The sequence below is a fragment of the Ambystoma mexicanum genome, chromosome 12 (genome assembly GCF_040938575.1).
Source record: "Ambystoma mexicanum isolate Mex_15411 chromosome 12, UKY_AmexF1_1, whole genome shotgun sequence".
Taxonomy (NCBI): Eukaryota; Metazoa; Chordata; class Amphibia; order Caudata; family Ambystomatidae; genus Ambystoma; species Ambystoma mexicanum.
In genome coordinates this window covers 190,693,180-190,715,089 of record NC_090936.1, presented here as the reverse complement: position 1 = coordinate 190,715,089, position 21,910 = coordinate 190,693,180, and the positions used below count along the sequence as shown (strand labels likewise).

The following is a 21,910-nucleotide window of genomic DNA, read 5'->3' as shown; positions in this document are numbered from 1 at the left end:
GACATTATAAAGATACTTACCTTTTGGAGTGGTTCAGCCACAGCCGGTCTTGGGTGCCATGCACATGGGCCAGTGAAGGAACTCTGTCCACCAAAAGTGCCCCTGCAGTGAGAAGCAGGACGGAGAGCTCGCCATCATCAATAAACAGGTGAGCCCATATGGGCCGGCACATGCCCACCACATTCTGGGTAGAAGGGTTTGAGGGACACAGCAGTCATATCACAGCATTCTCACAAACTCTCATATCCTCAGAGGGGCTGTGCCAACAACCAGAGCAGTCCACAGGACACAAGCAGGGGAAGAAGCCTGACAAAGGGAAGCCATTTCCAGGGAGGGCTGCGACCGTGCCCCAACGTCCCCGCACAGAGAAGCGACCTGAGGAGGGGGTCATAATTCAAACTAACTAGAAAGAAGTGCGGAAAACCGAAACAATGTATAAGAGCTAGAAACAAAGAAAGACAGGATTCATAAAGTTGGTAAGAAGCGCAGCGCAGTTGGCACATATGGACATTTAAGACTTGAAAGAACAAACTGTTTTGATGCAGAATAATTAATATAATTAGTCGTAGCACGCTGGCGGGAAAGGCATTTTTTGAAAAGAGAATGGGAACTCACCAAGGCGCGAGGCCTAGAGCTGTGAATGTGGTGATCGCGTCTGCTGGAACATTAGAAAAAAGGATCTAGCAATGGAAAAAAAAGTGACGCCATATTTGTTTGGATAAAAAAAACAGTTAATACAGCTCTAAAAAAAAGCATAATAGTTGTCATAGCAACACAACGCGACAAACGAAAACAGAAAGATTTACAGTGCAGCGTTGCGAACATCATAAAGATGCATAAAACAGAAAACGGAATCGATGTAATGCTGCAAAGGCAGTAATACTGAAGTCAACACCAGTGACGCAAATTAAAGAAATAATAAGGAAAACAACAGACTACAATAAAATACAGTGAACAAGGGAGAGTCGAATTGCTGAATGTGAACAATAAGTGAGCTGTGTTAACTGTACTGTATAGCAAAGTCAATGAAACAGGACAGTCAATGTCGAAGTGATACTCAGGTGGATAGAAGTAGCCAGTGTGTCATCATCTGGCAAATCAAGCTTGGCACACTGAAACGTTCATGGTCAAATGAAATAAAATGTCACTTGATGACTCACAATGCAAGAATTAGAAAAATAAATGTAGCACGGCCGCATACGAACAAGGATTTCACAAATTGAAAATGCAAGTAAAAGAAGAAACAATTGAATAGGAAAGGACGAGCAAACAAAGAATGTGCAGACTGAAAGTAAAAGTAGAAACAAGGCTGCATCTGCACAGCAAAATCAATGTAGTATCATCAGCAAAGCAGCCTATTTTGAAACGAATAAGTGATGCTAATTTAAGGTAGTGAAATACCCAAGCACATAAGCATGTGGGAAGAGGACACAAAATGCTCTAGTGTGGTCAACTCAAATTAAGGCTTGGAGATAAATGTACTGTACTGCACAGCAAGAGCAGACATCATAATAGAATAACAAATTCAGGAACAACATTCAAGAAAACAGATTCAAGGAAACACAGCATACCATACCACATCTGAGGAATAAATAAAATGTCTCTTGGCGATATAGACGGAGATATAAATTTGTCTCAAAACATGTCTGAACCGTTGCTGTTCACAAACCCGGCCAGTTTCCTGCACAGATCAAACCCGTTCAGCCTTGAGCCGTATGATGACCGGGGGCGGTACTGGCAGGAATGGGTGGAGGAGTTTGAGGGATTTCTAAAAGCAGTGGGAAATGAAAATGTTCCAAACAAATTAGACATATTTATCAATCTGGTAGGAAAAGAAAAGAAGAGTGTCATCAAGGAATTTGCAACTGAAGAGAGGACGTTGTATCGGGTTCTTATTGCTGCCATAAGTGAACGATTGATAGACCCTCCTAATAGAGATTATGAGCGCTATGCATTTAACCAGTGCACATAGGGGCCACAGGAGACAAATGCACAGTTTGTGTTGCGATTGCAAGAAAAAGCAACGTATTGTGGATTCGCAAACTTTAATAATGAAGAGGCAATTAGGCTAAGAATAATCGAGAGTTGTACATCGTCAGAGTTTCGGAAACATCTTCTAAGAGTACCCCACCTGTTGAAAGATATTCTGGAATTAGCAAGAATGTATGAAATGGTTGAAGAGCAGTCGGCCAATATGGAAAACAAGAGGGAGCTTGATGCAATAGCTGACATCAAAGCTGACATACAAAGACAATTTCGATACTCAAGCATGTTAATATGCCAAAGCACATGGAATGGTTTCGGCAGAAGTCAACCGGGAAGATTGTGTTATAGATGCGGATTTGGGTTTCCACATAAATGTCAGTGTCTGGCCATTGGTCGAATGTGTATGCAATGTGGTTGGGGAGGTCACTTCTGGGTCATGTGCAGAGAGAGAGTCTCTTTATTACCAACCTATGAATCCAATGCACAGTTAATATTGAATGGAGGGCAGTGCAGAAGCATGGAACATTTTGAGAATGGGGAGATGAGCTGGAGGTATTTGAAGAGACAGGTGAGAGAGCAAAGTGATCTGGCCACAACTGATCAAGTATCAATGCCTAGAAGAAGAAGTTACTGCCTCAGGAAGTACTGCAGGCCAATTCACAAGTCCTAAATGGTTATCGAAAGATTCCCTGTGAGGTGACAGAGTGTGCTCCCATTGAAAGAGTGATCGAATCTCACCTGAAGGACCACATTCCATGGCATGAAAGTTATAACGGCATAAATGGTGAAGCAATTGGTGAAAAGGAAAGTGAAAGAAGAAAGAAGGATAAAGTTTGGCCAGCTCGCAAGAGGAGGGCTGAAGAATATTGCCGGTAGATGAGAGTATAATGGTGTGGCAGAGGCAGCGAAGGAAGATGTGCTCTATTGATGAGTCAGAGCCTCTCATTGTGACAACTGTTAAAAGGCCCCTGGTCACCGTCATGAGGAATGGTAGTGCAGTAGCTGGGGATGCTTTGCTCTCTCATGCAATGTTCCAAGATGATTTGGATGGAGGAGAAACATATGAGGAAGGACAGAATAAAGAACCACATGAGATACGTGGAAATGGAGAATCTGTTGATGGAGAACCTGCGGGTCTCATGTCACTTGAAGACTGTGGACATTCACCACCTTGTTGGTTTGGCGAGGAAGTTCGAGGGGCGGACACTATTCGGCCTCAAAGAACTATTTGTAAACCCTTACGTCTGATTGAGCATGTGTAGAGGTGATCCTGCGGGACAGATGGAGGAGTGAACTTATATAATTGGCAAGGGGGGGATGTTGTGGCTGGTAGAACATGGAATGTGGCCGGGGTAGAACATGAAGGAGGAATGGAATGTGGTGTGTGAGAAAGGAAGTGCAGTTGATGGTTATGAATAAAGGAGTAAAGATGTGTGGATCGTCTTGTGTTATTATTTGAGGATGATGCTGTAATCATAGTTGTATAAGAGGAGTATACAACATCCACCTTCTATCGGCCACCAGGACAGTCCACTCTCTTCCTCACAGAATAGCTGACCTGGTCTCCGCTCTACTCTCCTCCTCCTCTGATCTCCTCCTGGTGGGCAATCTCAACATCCATCTGGACTCTCCTGACTCATCAGGAACTTTCTGCAGCCTTTGCAACTCTCTCTACCTCTCTATCTTACCCTGAGGCTCCCATGCACACTGTGTGCCACACCTTGGATGCTCTCATCTCTATTGACATCCCTCCTTGTATCCCTCTCACTACCCCTCTCTCTTGGACTGACCAATCTTTTCCCTCACACACCTGAAGCTCTCCTCTCCTCTTGCAGCAACACACCCGGCATGGCCACTCAGCTTCAAAGTCACCAGGACCATGAAAAAAGTGATGGTGGCTGCCTTTGCCTCCACCTACTGTCCTCCTCCCATTGCTGCGGCTGACTCTAAGCCTGACACAGCCCTCACTAACCTCAATCTCTCTATCTCCAACACTCTTGGTCCTGTCATGAGGGTCCGACTGAAGCCTTCCTAAAATTGCAACTCTTGGTACGACTCTGATCTGGCTGCCATTAAACGCAAGTGCAGGGTAGCTGAGTGGAAATGGAACTCGTTGGGTGGACCATCTGACAAACTGGCCTGCCACCCCCTTCAAAGGCAATATCGACTCTGCATCCGCTCCACGAAAAGAGCCTTTATTCAAGCCCGCATCTCTGCAGCATCAAACAACACGGCCAAACTTTTCAAAGTCTGCAAGGAACTGGCCAATCCTGCAGCAGCCTCTTCTTCTGTCACGCCCACCCAGGACCTTTGCTCGGCCCTGGCTGCATACTTCATCACAAAAACCCAAGACATTCTTTCCACCCTGTCTTCCACACCACAGCATACACCAACAACAGAGCTTCCCTTGGTCCACGCTCCACTTACCCTCTCTTCTCTCGCACCCATCTCAACTGATGAGGTCACCAGACAAGTCCGGTCTATGAAGGCTTCATCCAAACAGGTGGACCCCTCCCCCTCAAAAACAATTAATGACAATATTGACTCCCTCGCCCCAGCCTCACCTGATCTCTGCAATCTCTCCTATTCTACTGGAGTTTTCCCAACTGCCGTTAAGCACTCCTTTGTGCACCCTCTGCTTAAGAAACCCTCTGCAGACCCCTCCTTTAAGGCAAACTACAGCTCTATTTCCATCACTCCTTTCTTAGGCAAACTCCTAGAGGAGTTGGCTATCGCTCAGCTGACCCTCCGCACTGAATCTCTTGGTTGCTTCTATGACCATCAGTCTGGCTTTAGAGCATCCAGAGGCACGGAAACTGCTCTTCTGAACAACCGTGAAGACCTACTCTCAATTCCTGACACTAAAACTCCCTCTGTCCTCATTCTCCTTGACCTCTCCACTGCCTTTGACACGGTTAACCACAACATCCTGACCGCACGTCTCAGTGACACTCTGGAAATCACAGGTCAGGCTCTGGCGTGTTTAACCTCCTTTCTCTCTGACCGCCCATACCAGGTGGAACTCAGAGCCTTTCTCTCAACTATAGCTCTCTCAACCTGTGGCATTCCCCAGGGATCTAACCAATCCCCCTTGTTCTTCAACATCTATATGGCTGCCCTGGCACGTGTGATTGCCACTTTCATCACTAACTTCCAGTGTACGTGGATGACCAGCAACTACCTTTCAGGCTACCCTGAGCCACCTCCTCATCCTCACTCATATCTGACTGTCTCAACGCCAGTAAGACTGAGTAAGATTGAGATCATCTGCATTGGGAGCACTGCTCTTGCTTTTCTACTTTCACTCTGGTCGGCCTCCCTTGGGTCTGCGCCCGCACCCACCTGTGAGGCAAAAAACCTTGGGGTTATCTTCAACTCCGCTCTCTCCTTCTCCTCTCACATTTCGGACATCTCTAAAAAGTCTAACCATCAACTACACCTCCTCAGAGGTACTCTACCTTTTTTCACTTTCCCCCAGCGGCTCACTGTCTCCAGAGTCCTGGCTCTCTGTAGGCTGGACTATTGCAATAGCCTCTTCCTCAACCTCCCTTCTTCTACCCTGCACCCTCTGCAACTCATCCAGAACAGACCGCAAGACTTATCCTTGGCCTCAAGCCCAGTGACCGCGTCTCTCTGGCACTAAAATCCCCTCACTGACTCCCCGTGGCTGCAAGGATCATGTTGAAGACCCTCTGCATCGTCTACAAGGCTTTCTGGGGCCTGGGACCTACCAACCTGCAATGCTGCCTACCTAAATACTGTCCCTCACGAGCCATCCACTCATCTACCTTCAACCTTCTGCGAGTGAGCTGGTTCTCCAAGGAGAGATTTGGAGGGAGATCCTTATCCTCAGCAGGTGCCTTCCTCTGGAATAGCCTCCCTGCCCCCCTCCGTCTTGAGCTTGATTTTCTTAATTTCTTGAAACTCCTGAAGACCTTCCTTTTCTCCTCTTCCTTCTCTCTCCCTCTAGCCTGCTAACCTAGCTCTCTGCTCTTTCCCCTTCACCATCCTCTTCCTTACAGCTTGCTGACTGGCCACCTGCTGTACCTAGAAGAGTCTCACAGGTCCCAGGCACTCCCACCAGTCCTCACTCACACTTGCCTCAGGGCCCTACTCCCCACCCACCTTCACTGCACTTGAGAGTGTCTCTCTCTGCACTTACCACAGTCTCCACCGACCTGCGCATTTGCACGATCTGAATGCACTGTGGCTGAAGATCGTCTGTCTGTTCTCCCTTGTCTTCACGTCTAATTGCACTGGTAGAACCGCAGAATCGCTGTCAAGCCTATTTGCTGTGTCTCAACTATTAAATGTATTTTATGCACTTACTCTGCCTGTGCAGACTACTATCGTCTCAGAATTTCAAGGGCTCTGAGCGACTGTTTTTTCCCCATGTTCCCACCCTCCCTGAGCGCTTTGAAACACTTGCCTGTGTATAGGTGCTTTATAAATAAACAATACCATATCAAACCATACCATCTGTATAATTCTGCAGTTTTGGAAACGTATTAACCTTTTATTTTCAGGAGGGGCATATCAGTCAATCCTTGTTAGGGAGAGTTCTGAAAAATGTGCTAATTCCCTAGCAGTAAAGTGAAATTGACTTTACTTTGGATCATACTTGCTAGACCCAGCGCACCCTATTTTACAATAGAGTTCTGGAGGGGTTACTTAGTATTCCCTGTGTCTAAATGCTCATGTAACATTTTTATGTTACCCTTTCCTCACAGAATGGCTGGTGGCAGTCGTTTCGTTCCGAACTACCGTGGTTTGCATTCACAGCGGCTTTTCGCAGCTCCGGTAATGCTAACCGTGGGAGCCATCTTTGTCAAAATGGCGCAGAGCCATCTTTGACAAAATGGCCCCCGGTCTTCATTTTTCGCCATGTGTTTGTGGAAAGGTCCTTCTAGAGAGTTTCTCTTCAGGAGTGAAACCCGCCTCTGGCTCCTGTGTCTGGGGTAGGCAGGAAGTGAGGGACGTGTCCAAAACTCCCTGTGCTTAGTCTCCTAGGAGACCCAAATGCACTCTGTGGTGATTGGCTGGCAGACTGTCCGGTAAGGACAGCCACCCTGTTGGGTGAGTGACAGCTAGGCTGGAATGAATGGGAGAGAACTGAATAAAAGGCGAGTCGTTTGACTTGGAAGGCAGAGTCGACTACTGGACGAAGGAACCGAAGAAGAGCTTGAAGAGGATGCCTGCTGGAACTCCTGGACTGTTGGTTTGCCCAGTGAAGCCCTGCTGCAGTGCCGAAATGCCAAGTTCGCATCGATAGAGAAGTCCCTGCAAGGACGACTTCTCCCTTTGAGTTGGTGGGACCAATCAACTCCAAAGTAAGCCACGTGGTCACCCATCTCAGTGCTGGTTGAATTTCCTCAGAGTTGCTGCAGGAAACCGTATAGCAAGGGAGAGGGACACCGGATTGTGTGCGTTACTTTTAAGCTGGTCTAAAGCTTTTGGAAGGTCTTCCAGACTCCCACGAATTAGGACTGACGAAGCCTGAGCCCCCTCAGCAGAGTGCGGGACCCCAGAAGCAAGGACAATCCACCTTGATAGCCAGGAACCGCGTTGTTGCTATTTGCAGTAGCTGAAATGCGAAACAGCCACTGAAAGTGAAGTTTGCCGGTTGCAGGTTTTGGCAGTCCCAGTGCATTGCAGGAGTCCCCCGATGTCCTCCCTCTTGTCCCCACGACTGAGGTCAAGGAACAGTGAGATCTGTAGAGCTGCACAGGAACAGAAGTCATCAGCTGCATCTTTTCTTCTTTACCAAGGTACTGTGAAACAAGTCTAAGAGAACTTAGCTCTTACTGTAGAAGTGCTTGTAACTTCCACAACTCACAAGTCGAATCAGCTTGTGGCCCTACATTTGATTCTTCTTTTTATCAAAGATTCTTAAGAACGTGTGCAAATACTTTTCCATTTACTTACCAGAAGTGCTTTATCCTATCCAAGACTTTTGCCCATTGACTTTGGCTTAACCTATTGAATTGAATGACTCTTCTAGAAGTTTTCTGCACTGCTTAAGAATATTTGTGGTCTCTTGTGTTCTAATAACCTTTGCATTTTACCAACTTTTAAAGAGTGTTCTGAATGCCAACAGTACACTATTAATGTCCCCAGCACTCTTGTTACTGAAGTCACCTGTGGGTGTAGGTTGTGTCTGTGGGCCATCCCAAAAGGGTCTTGCCTGATTCAGAAACTCACACTGTACATTACTGAAGTATATTTGTGGGTTACTATTCTATTGCTCCCTTCTGAAGAAGGCTTTATAACTGACTGATAAATAATGTAATCATTATTTATGCAAGAAACCTTGAGTGTACAAGTTTATTTGAATACCTGTAACTGTGAATATTTGTGTAACTCCACTACAGTTAACAGTTCCCCTCTTTCGATAAACCTTGTTGCTCAACACGCTACCAGAACGGTGTTGCACAAGTTTATTCCAAAGGTTGGGTTGCCTATACCTGTAGTCATAGTTGTTTGTAGTGTTCCCAGAGGGTACCACATTCAAACTTTGCCTAACAATCCTTGATAATGTCATCTCCCAAATAATGAGCTCTGTGCACACACAACTGCAATTTCTGTTTGGGTGCCTTATGTCCCTTTCTGACTAGTGCAGGTAACAGGACTTGTGACTTGCTTACACTCCTCGTAGGGTGGTGAGGCTAATAAAAGGTTGCCCACTTACTGGATGAACTGAATTTCCTAGTAGTTTTAGGTCATCTGAATCTTTCTTTAATGGCTGTGAGAAGAGGGTAGGATACTGTGTATAGCCTTGAGGTAAACTGGTCCAGGTATAGTGGATCCCTTTGTGCGAAAATGCGAACAGATATTGGCTATCCTTATGTATGGGTACAGAGAAAAAAAGCTGAACATAAGTTCACTACAATAAAGTTGCTTGCCTCCAGGGGAATGCAGAACCAAATTGTGGCTGGATTCACCACCACCAGAAAGGATGGTGTTACTACTGCATTGACAGTGCTCAGGTCCTGAAAAAATTAAACTTCAACTCCATTCACCAAGTTTTGTCCCCCGCACTCTACAACGAGCCAACATGCTCTTCCAATATAGTTTTGTGAAGTATGTAGGGACGGCATGGTATCACAAGTATGACACTGACACAATGGATACAATTTTTAAAACCTTTATTGAAAATGTTGTTGTCGGAGAAACTCCTAATTTGCCCTATGACTAAGATGGCAGTAGCCTCGACCATCAAACGATAAACCAAAACAGTCCTACTGGCATCAGTTAAATCATAATGGCCTATGCTAACAAAACCTAATGCCTGACTTATCTCTTTTAGAAAAAAGTGTAAATAGGAGAAATGTATGCAAAAGGAAAAATCAGTGTTCAAAAGAATTAACGTTGTTGAACCGGCTCTCCTCCTCACGGTACACCTCACAGTGTAAGGCTGTCCCTGAATGCAGGATGACACACTCTGGCTCGGTTTATAACACTCTAAGCCGTTCCAAACCATGGATTGAGGCCCGCCTGGCCTTCCACATTAAAGTCTTTTTCTTGACTTTCCAAAATTGTATTTTCAACATAAAGTTCACAAAGGTCCCACTCCGTGGGGCTCAGACCTTACAGCACACAGTTCACGATGGCCCCCCTCTGCTGGGCTCAGGCCTTACAGCACACTGTTCACAAAGGTGCCCCTCTGCCGGGCTCAGACCTCTCACATCACAGTTCAACACAAACTTGCAAAGGGCTCCATCCCCAGTTTTACAGTACTTCGGGTCTCCCTCAATTGGGCTCGGACCCCTTTCGAAGACTTTCGAATATGTATTGCGCTTTTATCAGACCACCGCAGGACCACTTTGACTCAAAGTTCACGGTTAATTTCACTTAATTTGCTTTCGCTGTCTGTTTATTTTATAACTTCAAACAATGTACCTTTCACAGAGACTTTCAAAAGGGTTACTTCCTTTTGCCAGACCACTCCCTTGCTTAGTATCGCTGATCTCACAGCTACTTTTTACTTCAAAGTTTGTTTACAGGTCTGCCTTTCTTAGCATCTCATCCACACGCGTGCATCCTTAACTTGTGATATAATGTTTCTACTTCATTCGCTTTAACACACACCAGTCTCTCAGGTCACTTGTCAATTCACCGGCTGTGTGCGTTTCTTTCTTGTTTTGCTATTTTCAATTCTTGAGTCAAGGTTTGTACCACAGGCTTGGCCTCACCTCCCCAACTCTACCGTTCACCCGGGAGGCTCGCTGGCGTCCTTGGAACACAATGCAATCTCCACTTATGGGATCTGGTCTTTTCCATGTTTCTTACGTGGCCTTTCGGAGACAACGACCTCCAGTAGGGAACCCTTGTTATTTTTGTCCAGCTGCTCTCATTCGTTGCTCTGTTCCAGTAGGTGTGCCCTCGTCCCAGAAGTTCTACTCGAGCTTGTGTTCCACCTTGCTCAGGGTGTGTCCTTAGGTGTTTTATTCATGTGAGGAGAGCTAACTGGTATCAGGTGTATGCACTTAGTATAAAGTGCCTGACTTTGCCTGACCAGTTTAGCATGATATGTCCTGTATGATGTGAAAGAGTTAGTCTGATTGCTCTCAGTCATCCTCTTTCTCGGGCTAGTGTTTGTGAAAAACATGGGGGCTGAGGAGTTGGGACTTCGGAAAATCCTATAAAATAGGATGGGTGGATGAACAAAAAAAGGGGGGAATACCATGTCTCACCATCGGCTGCCTCACCTCCACTCCCCGAAGACCCCTCACGCAGGTGATCCTCCTGCACTGGTCCACCCCCAGGGTCTGGATCCAAAGGTGATGGCCGTGCCCTGGCCACCTAAGAGAGAGAGAGAGAGAGAGAGAGAGAGAGATCCCCAGGCACTAGTGGCAGAGGCACCCTGTGGTTTCTTACAAGTATTATTTCAAAATAAAATAAAAATGAATTCCCTATTTCATACATATGATTTTTTACTAAATTCATAAATAATTATTATTTCCACAAATCAATGCTAATTTCAATTTTATATTTTAAAGAAATGATTTTTGATATTTAACAATATAAAGCAATGTCCAATGTATACAACACAATTTAACGAAATTCAAAAGGATTTTAACAAATACAACATATTTTCAAAATAGTCAATTATTTGAAAATGATTCCATTTAGTAAAAGCATCATTTTCACAATTTCTGTGTTCGTGTATTTTCACCAATTTAAATCGATACTGCAATCATAGTCCAACGTGTTTCAAAGAAGTTAGTATTCTTCATCAGGCAAATTGCCCATTTCAAATTCCTAAATTTAATTAAAAAGGTATGTTTATCAGTAATGTTGCCCCACTAATATTTAATATAGAGCCTTAATTAGATCCACTGACCTGTATAGATCAAAAGATATTTCCTCAGGTATAATAATTTGCCACAAGAATAATTCCTGTAACTCTGTTGCAATTCTAGAAGAGAGGAAGGGAAAAAGGATTACCCAAAGGTCAAATATATTAATACCCAGAGAAGTTCTCTTAATATTTCTATTATGTTCACAGTTAAAACAGTTCTTCAAAATTCGAGATGTTAAGGTGTTTGTAGAACAGTCTGTAAGCTGTTTTTCAGTAAAGGACACCTGTAAATTTAAAGATGAGAGTCCTGTAATGACTCAACATTGACTAATATGAATCAAAAACTTTTTCTAAATCCCTTCACAAAAGCTTACCTATGATGTTTCATCTAGCTCCTCTAAAATATTTCTGCTGAAATTGCCGGGTATAACTGTTTTTGAGGAATAGACTCATATTTAAATAGTCTATTTCTTAATGCAGGAAATTTGCAGAAGTTGCGGGTATGATGTAATTTCTTTTCAACTATTTAATCATCTATAGCTCTAGCACCCCACACTTCACCATTTATAAACAGTTGAAAATACTTACTTTAATGCCCATTATTCAATAGAATTCATGATTAAATGTGTATTTCCTGGTTAGTTCCTAAAAAGAAAAATGTCTACAATGTTATTGTAGATTCAGATACATGTCAGCTTTCTGATTATTAGCACAAAACCTCACCTAACCGTTTCGATAACCATCACTTGAGATCATACAATTACAGAGGCCATCTTAGAATTGAATTGATATTTTATTAATATCGCGCTCATACAAAAGTGTTTCAGAGAATGATTCTAACACACATGAAAGTCATAATAAACCAATCATAAGCATTTAGAGAAAAAAAAGAATGATCAATTATTCATGCTATCTACAACTACATGTTGACTTTCATTTCTATAGCATCCTTTATTTTTCGCAAATCATTGATTAATTGTTCTTATATTAACAAAAAAATGTAACCTCCCTTCTCAAGCAAACAGTACGATATCCCGTCCTAACATGCTCAACCCACCTCAACGATTACAATGTTCCCAACTATCCCCCCGTGAAGTGGAAAACATTATAAATTCACTCAAACCTTCTAATTGTCAAGGAGACTCCTGCCCCGCATCCACCATTAAAGGAGCTGCCCATGAACTAGCGCCTTTTATCACCACGCTTATCAACGCACCCTTCTGCAAATGCGCCATCCCCACCAACCTGAAAAACTCCTGGCTACTCCCGCTTCTGAAGAAACCTCCTCTAGACCAGAATATCCCCACACACTTTAGACCCATCAGTACAGTCCCCTTCCTATTAAAGATCATCGATAAAGCAGCCTATATCCAGATTCAGTTATACTTAGAGACCAACAAACAACTAGGACTCTGTCAATCTGGCTTCAGACCCCAACATGGCACAGAAACAGCCTTGATTGATCTGAAGATCCAGATTGACGACGTGAAAGACAAATGTCAATCTGCCCTTCGGCTTCTGCTGGACTTGTCAGCCGCTTTTGACTTGGCCGATCATAAGGTGCTTTGCAATCACCTGTCATCAGCGGCCTGCTTCTCAGCTGAAGCAAAGGCATGGATCCAATCTTTCTTAAACAATAGATCAATGAGAGTTTTCTCATCATCTACAGCTGCTGATCCTATCCACATAACTTGTGGAGTCCCACAAGGATCTTGTGTATCGCCCACTATCTATAATGTGTTCACCAAACCATTGTTTGATGACTTAGACCATTTGGGTATCACCTACACTAATTATGCAGATGACACCCAGATCCTTATACCCCTGACAGGCAACTATGATAAGGATCTAGCCTCTTCTATCTCATCATTCAGGCCTGGATTGCCACACATGGTCTGTGTCTGAATGATGAGAACACTGAGCTGCTACTCTTAGCCACCCCCCCCCCCCAACCAGAATTAATTGAGTAATCAATATTTCTCTTTCAATATTAATGGCAATGACATCAAGGTGGCTAAAGAAGTTAAAACCCTAGGATTCTATTTAGACACCTCCCTGAGCCTGTGTAAACAAGTCAGTGCCACGGCGTCGGCAACAGCCTACACCACAAGTTGATCCACGCCTGCAAACCCTTTCTCTCCACAGAAAGCTGTATTAAGCTGGCTGGAGCTCTAATCCTGTCAAAAATTGACTTTTGCAATGCACTATACATAGGTGCCAGCAAATATATCACAAATAAACTCCAGATTCTCCAGAACAACGCACTTCGAACAGCTCTAGGCATACCCAAAAGACAACACATTTCCGCGCTCAGACGTGAAAACAACTGGTTATCCGCTATGGACAGAATAGATCTCAAAACAGCTTGCCTGACCTATAAATGTCTCAACAATTCAGCCCCTCACTACCTCCCCGATAAATTCACAAATAATACTCATGAACCACAAGGACCACTAACTACGGCTGCTTAAGAGTCCCCAGGTTCAAACTAAAAAAAGCAGGCAGCAGTAGCTTTCCAGTCATGGTCGCTCAACTTTGGAACTCCCTACCCGCCTCCTTAAGAGTTAACCAATCCTTCTACAAATTCACGACAAACACTAAACTCTGGCTCACCTCCAAAGACGTCCCATCTTGTTAACATCTTCAAATTGACATTGCTAATAACGCCAGTTCTATATCTTATCTGTAAATATGTATATTATCCATGTACATTCACTGTATGTCCTATTATGCCTCAATGTTATTATTTAGTATACTGTATTGTATTATAATCTGTAATTCTCTTGTATTGTAACTAAGAAACTGCACATTCTTGTAGCACCCAAACAAACAAACAAACAAAACTCATGATAAAGAACAATTTTTGTGAACAGTTTCTTAAAGCTCAAACATATGAAACAGTTTGTTTCATAGACAAAATTGGATTAAACCATCTTTATAGTTTAAATCACTTGAAAAAAAGATAAACATATTGAAGGATGCAGAGTGTCGTTACTTCAGATTGAATAGTTAACATTGCTATTAGAGAAAAAAAAAAGATCACAATCCCGATTTATTCCCCTAGGTACCATTGAATCAATATTCTTAATCCAAAATACTACCCTTCTTAATAGATTTTGATTCAAATTACCAGCTCTCTTTGGAATTTTGACTTGTTCCAATATGATGAATTGTAATAGTCATATATGGTGGCCATTTTCAGAAAATATTTAATGCAGAAGATTGACAATTTTTTGTACGGATATTTGATTTATGTACACCCTATCTAATCTTCCCTTTACTTATAGTCAATTCTAATGTAAAGCAATCTGCAAGGGTATTTAATCCTACTGATGAAGTTCATAAGGCCACATGTCGATGTATGGTACTGTGATATTCTTTCCTGTATATGGATGTTTAATTATATTGCTTTTTTTTAGGTTATTAGAATTAGCAGAGTTCAAGCACGGAATAGTGCCCTTGAAAACATCAGTGCCTGTATTGTCATCACTGAAAACTCCATGTACCAGAGAACATCTGAGTAATTCAGGGTTAGAATGTATGATGTTCCAAATGCTCATTCTGCAGTTTCTGATTTGTTGGCTTTGTTGTGAAAAAGTTTGGTAAACCAAGTTATGGGTTGGGTTAGGTTTTTAATCAACTAATAATTCTCTGGGAATGCTCTTCACTTTCTCTTCAATTTAATTTATTTTTATGAATAATGTATCATGTTCAATCCATCAAATACAAGCAATATACAGCAGTGTTAACAAAATATAATACACGTAAAAAACAAACGGAGGCTAACATAAGTAATCCAATAAGAGATCTTGCAAAAGCAGAACAAAGCAAACAAATCCAAATATCTCATATTGTTGTAGGACATAATATCGCACCCCCACCTTACACACTTGACCCCGAACACAGCAATACACAAACACACAACACAAGAAAAGACAGGACAAACAACATGAGCAAACACTAGGTGCAAAAAGGGACGAGAGTGAGCCAAACAATCAGATCATTAGTCATACACACATTGTAAGGTTTCATAACAGTAATATTTTAAGCATATGCAATTGAAAATACCCCACAATAATCGATAGTCTCCAACCAAGTTTTTTTTAGCAAATGACACTTTTTCCATAGCAGTTAATAGCAACATACTCTGAAACAAGTCCTCAAGTTGGGGTTTCCCATTAGTCATCTATTTTCTCAAAATCTGTTTCTTAGCCAGTAACAATGCTATGTATGTCCAATTTATGACTCGAGCTGATAGATTCAAACCATTTGGGAATAAGCTCAGAACACATAATATTGCAGTATGTGACCTTACTTGACTGGGTTACAAACTTCATTTGGGAGAGTACTTGTTCCTATTATTGAGATACTTGCGCACAAGACCAGAACATATGGGTATTAACTCCAATTTCCTTTTTGCAGGTTCAGCAAATATCAAATTGGGAAAGTTTACATGTTTTCATCCTCCACGGCGACCAATACAGACATGCTATAACACTCTGTTGTGTATAGCATAAATCCAGGTCCAGTTTGAATTTCTTCCGGATTTTAAACACTATCCACCAGTTGGAATCAGATATCTGCACATGCATTTCAGACTCCCAAATGTTTGTTCCCGGACATTCCAAGGGCACTTTAGAGGTCACCGAGAGTAGGTGGTAAACCACAGATGCAGAGAGAGGGCACTTCTTCAACATGACATATAGGCCAGGAAGGTCATGGATCTTGGCATTTAATGGAGAGAAAATGGATGTCAAAATTCCTTGTGGCACTACATACTTTGATCTTTCAGAATCGCGCAATTTATATTTACATTTCAAGAAATTAAGGTCTAATGTGCTACTCTCTAGAAAATGTTTCAGCTTCCAAATACTGGCACACGTGCCAATTCAGCATCTTATTGTCAACCATAACTGCTGGATTCTTCCAGATGCATGGCTCCAGATATAGCAGGATTTTTGACTCAGTTATGCGATCCGCTTGTTTCCATTCAGAAACCATATGCCGCACTGTAGGGAAAGTTTTTTCAAGACGGAGTCGATAAACCATTGTAAGAAGTCAATCCAAGGGTATAGGTGACACAGACTCCTTTTCAATGCCGACCCACATGAGGGCTGATTCAGAATCATCATTAACCCAGTGATGTAGATTCTTCCAGGAGAAAGCAGTGAGATATTTCCTCACATCTGGAAAACCAAAGCCCTCTTCCTCCACTGACGCAAAACAATTGACATTGGAATTTTCGGGTGAACTGCAATCCCCCATTAAAAAGTCTCTAAATAGATTCCTAATTTCTCCCAACGAAGACTGTGAAAGAGGAAGCAGCAACATACTGAACATGCAACATTTATATGATCATGGTTTGCGTTCTGCCAATGGCAGTTTTTCTGGGGACATTCCAGGGAACTTTTTCTTCATCTGTGGGACGCTCAACGATTATTTTTGTGTTCTGGTGAATTTTTGGGTTTCTGTCATTGGATTCGAGACTGTGGTCGATATGTGTAGTGACCATTTCCCAATTAGGCTCAAACTCACAGGGGCTAACAATCATAGGGTGCTAGTCGGGTCTTATCTCCCCGAATTGAATGTAGATGATCCATAGTGTAGGCTGAAATGGCAGCCCAATATCCACGAGTAGCTTTTGAAGGACATAATTCAGGGAAATTGGCTCTGGATATATTGTTAGTAGAGCAGGGTGCCCAGGGACCTATTCTGGCAGCTTTTTCTGCTTTACTGTTCAACCTGGCAGGTACTTTCATGACCATTGCAAGTAGAGGTAGAGGACAGCTGCAGGTGAGATGGTTTAATGCAGAATGTACAGGAGCTAAATGTAACCTGCTTGCCAGATTTAAGGACCCTCTAGCTTCCAGAAGAGATACTGTCTGTGCCCACATTTTTTTTAAGAAGGTTACTGGGGAAATAAAACGTCAGATTGAATCAGAAGACTGGGATGTATGGGTTAGTGCTTCTTCGAGGAATGATTCTAGACACTTTTGGGAGATCGTAAACAATGGTCCTTTTTATAGATTCAAGCAGAATGGATTGACTGCCACAGTCCCAGACAAGGCATGGGTAGATCACTTTACCTCACTGTATAGTGTGGGCCCTGAAGAAATTCCACTTGAGTGGCTGTCAGTAGGGTCAACTTCAATGAATTTGGGTCGAACACTTGGTGAATGGACCAACTTCTCAATAGAGGAGATTCGATCTCTCAGTCCAGAAATAGGGACCCAGGATCCAATAATATTCCTGCTGACTTGTCTTTCTGTGAGCCTGATCTTTGGGCCCCGGTTTTGACCGTGGGTTTTGATGCAATTTGTGCTAGGGGTATGGTCCCGGTCTCTTGGTCCCAAGCTATAATTCAACCGATTTATAAGAAAAGACCCAGGTCATATCCAGCGTTGTATAGGCCCATCTCTCTTCTTGACTCAGTGTTAAAAAATGTGGGGCGGACCCTATTAAAGAGACCTGAAATCTGGGCAGAGAGTGTTAAAATTCTTTCTGCCATCCGGCTTGGGTTTAGACCAGGTTTGGGGACTTTGGTACAGTCCCTGAATCTTTAATTGGTGGTGGCACATTCACTGTTTATCAAAGAAGAGCCTATTTTTCTTTCCTTCATGGATGTTAGCACAGCCTTTATTAAGGTAAATCATGTGAAGCTTTGGCGTGTGCTCAGATCCATGAATTGTCGGTGGTTCTGATACACTTGTTTGTTAAATTCCATAGTCCACCAAGGCTTGTGTGAGAAGTGGGGCACAATAGTGTTGCACAGCCTTTTTCTCTGTGTAGCAGGGAGTGCATCAGGGCTGTGTCCTGGCGCCCTTGTTATTCTGCTTGTACATTAATGGATTTTATGACCATTTGTTAAAATCGACCACAGATGGATCACAGCTGGGTAGTGGGGTGCTTCCCCTACTAGCATATGGAGATGACACAGTTCTTCTGGCACGCACTCTACGTGCATTACAGCGGCTAATTGATGATTATACTTCATTTATAGTTTTGCTAGACTTAAAAGTAAATGTAGACAAATCAGCAGTGATGGTTTGCCATCGTGGAAAGCATCCACCACAGTTTAAAGTCATGTTTAGCAGGGGAGACTCGATACCTAGAGTCCAAAGTTTTGTTTATCTTGGAGTGAGATCTGCCTCCAATTTCAGCCCTGAACCGCATGTGTGTAAACAAACTGAGATTTAAGCAGGCCATGTGGGTAGTTGCTAGAGCAATGGGTATGTTCAAGGTACAACCGATTGATCTGACACTCAGAATTTACAATATGAAGGCAGCCTCGGTCACAAGATATGGTACGGACTTGTGGGGCTATGTAATCCAGGTGCTCGAGAATGTATTCTTCAAGAAGGTACTGGGACTTCAGTTTCAGCCGCCATTCTTGCAGCTCATCAGGAATTGGGGTGTATGTTGATTAGTTACATCATTTCATCCCAGCCAGTATGCCATTGGCTCAGACTTTGGGGCAATGCAAATGCTGTTCTGACCCAGGAGATAATCACATTTTTGGTGAACAAGGAATGCCATCTGAAAATCCCTTGGTTGAAGTTTGTTAAAGGCAAGTTGGCAGATGTTAACTTAGTTCATCCATTTCCCCCCACCAGGTATTATTCCGGCTGGCACTTTTGGAGCTTTGAAATTAAGTGTTTGCCTGCATCTGGTGGAGAAAACAGAACCTGGAGGGATATTGAAACCAGCTAACAGAAGGCATATTATTATTGCTGGGCCCAGACTTCAAAAGTATTTGCTATGGGCATTGAACCCCTCTCAGCACGTCGTTATAACTAGGGTGTATTTTAACTGTATTTTTCTGAGAGATGTGGTGGTTGCCTGGTCCAATGATACCTTGAATCACCCTGGTCATTTGTGTAACTCACCTAGAGAGGATCTGGAACATTTTTTATTTTTTTGTCCCTCATATTCAAGACACCAGGGGTCTACATTACATTTAGTTTTGTAGGGCCAGGGGGTCTTTACAGTTTGATAGAACAAAATAATGTATACGGGTGCACACCTGTCTGTATTTCAAATTAGATTGTATTAACTTAATTAGTGATGTCTTTACAGTTTGAACCTGCCTTATTATATTTGTTGTGGGCCGATTCACCATGTGTGGTTTAGGCACTTTTATCGTATTTAAAGAATGCTTTGAGTTTGAGAAAGGGTTTACTGAACTCATTGGAAACCTGATTTATTAGATTTCTTATATATCTTGTTATATGTGTTTTATATCTGCAATGTATGTTATTATTACCTAGGTTTTGATGTATTTATGCTGATGTTTTTATGGAACTGGATATGTTTCAGAAATAAACTGTTTATGAATAATGAATGAAATGCCCTTTCCAAATAATAGATATAACTTCTATAAAATGCTTGTAGAAGAACAACATATCTCTATATTGGGTAGTATTTATAATGTGTTCAAATTCAAGTTAATACATGTGCATATGTGGGGTCCATACTTGCCCCATTGACGTGTTTGATATCTGTAATCTGTAAATAGAATGTGTCCTTAAATTGAGTTGTGTTCTAGTCCATCTTGGTTTGAGATGGATGTGTATAGGCTAACTACATCCATTGTTAATAAGATATGTTAAGTGTCCACTTTCTCTCAGATAAATGTCACTTTGTTGGATCAAGGGTTGTACAGTATTGTCGATATATTTTGTTAGTATATCAAGTACATTTTCTGTGGCTGCAGTGATGACACGTCCTGGGGGTTTATTAGAGTTTGATGTATTTTTGGTAATATATAGAAAACCGTAATAAGTTGGTTTTGATTTGTTAGATATTATATAGTTGTCTGTTATCCATTCATTTTCTCTACGATTACTGTAATGATATTCTTGCCAAGTGTAACCAATATCTAGTTTGTAATCAATAGTATCTCTTCTGAAATTTCAAATTTTCGTTGTCTCCAATTCTTTCTCATACTGTTCTAATTTCATATTAATGTCATGAGTAGTTTCTAATTCTTGTTTAATCAACATGTCAGACAGAGCATTTTAGATCTGCAATCCCAGAGTCTAATCTTTGAAGAGACTAAGCTAGTTCCTCCACTGTTAAGATAATCAAATATAAGGCACATGTATTTAATATTTGTCTCCACTGTTTAACAAAATGTGGGTTGTCATGGAATAGTTGTCTGTAGAGAGATCCTAAAATCTATGGTGTTGTGCAAGGGTAGAAGCATGAATCTTCTGATTTATTTCTCTCTGTATCAATCTTTCCTCCAATTGTTTTATTGCTGTTTCTGGTGTATTGTTCAAAGCTGTTGGTTTATGTGTAAATTTAAATAGATTCAAAATGAATGTAGCTTCTTCATCGCTAAATCGTAATATTGCAGCTCTATTTTTTGTTAGATTATTGATTTTATTAAAAGACATTTTAGACGATTTGTATGACCTTTTACTGCCGCCCTCAAGTCCTCAGAAAATCTATAGGTTGACTTGCCACGCTTCTTCATTGGGCTAATCATGGTATTGTATGGCCTACTAGTGAGAATAATTATTCCTTGTTCCAAAATCGACTCTACAGCCACTGTAATGCCTGTCTCAGATTTCTAAAGAAATTGAGGAATCCTCTGCAGCTTCTTAAATGGATCAGTTCTAATATGCACAGGTTTGGCCGTATGGATGTAACCCACTTTCTTTATTGTGAGAGGACCATAAACTAACTGGTATAGAATCAAATAGTGCTTTTAACCAACCTCCTCCCTTCCCCCCCACCCGTATACTGCTGATTTTCCTTATCTTCCTGGATTGTGGCTAGCACTGCTCCTGCGTTAGCAGGAGGCACATTCAAGAATACTCCATCCGGAGTGTAATCGATGGTACACCTAAGTGTACGCAACAATTCTCTCCCCAACAGATTCACTGCAGTGGTTGGACTCGATAAAAATGCATGCTGATCAGTAATCTGTCCTACAGTGGTGGCGAGGGGTTCAGTAGCAGGATGTGTTATTAGGGTATTGGACATGCCAATGGCTTTAACTGCTTCTGCAGAAATGGGAGTATCAAAGGTATCCATGTTAAATGCAGATCTAGTTTCCCCAATGTCTGTTAAACAGGCAACAGACTTCCCTCTTGTTTGACAATGGCCATATGGACCATCCTGTTCCACTGGGATCAATGGTGCTTTTAGAGTTTCTCCCGCCTCTAGTTGTGAGAAAACATCTTGACCTATGGTGTTAACATTGGGTCTCTCGGTAAACAGATTTACATTAGGGTTGGGGAACGGTGGCGGGGCTCCCTGCTAGACGTCTGGGTCCTGAGGTGGTCACTGTGAGAAACCTGCGACTATTCTCACTTTTTGACCCTGAGAATCCTCTATTCAGGTGGCTAGGAGAGGGTAGTCGCTTTCACATCCCAACCCTGGGGGTGTACGACAGAGGGGGGATCAATAGGGGATTTGGGGGTAATTTTTCCTGGGAATACCCTAGGTGGGATATGATATCCCCCTTCTAGAAGTTACCCATAATCGCAACCCACCCTCTACGTTCTTGGTGTTTTTTCAAACACACAACTTCTCCCTCTTTCCATTTTCAAACAATTCTAAGAAGACAAACAGGCAACCTGCAGGGCGGAAGATTACCTGTGAAAAACCCACTAA

The 21,910-nt window shown here is 42.4% G+C and overlaps 1 long non-coding RNA gene across 1 annotated transcript in view; it reads left to right on the top strand.

Annotated features, from left to right (window-relative positions):
- The window catches only part of LOC138513433 (uncharacterized), a 54,339-nt gene extending 33,438 nt beyond the window's left edge, over positions 1 to 20,901 (top strand). Inside the window, exon 3 of the long non-coding RNA XR_011281757.1 lies at positions 15,710 to 20,901. This is a non-coding gene — a long non-coding RNA (uncharacterized lncRNA). The remainder of the gene's footprint in view (positions 1 to 15,709) is intronic.
- Positions 20,902 to 21,910: the final 1,009 nt, after the last annotated feature.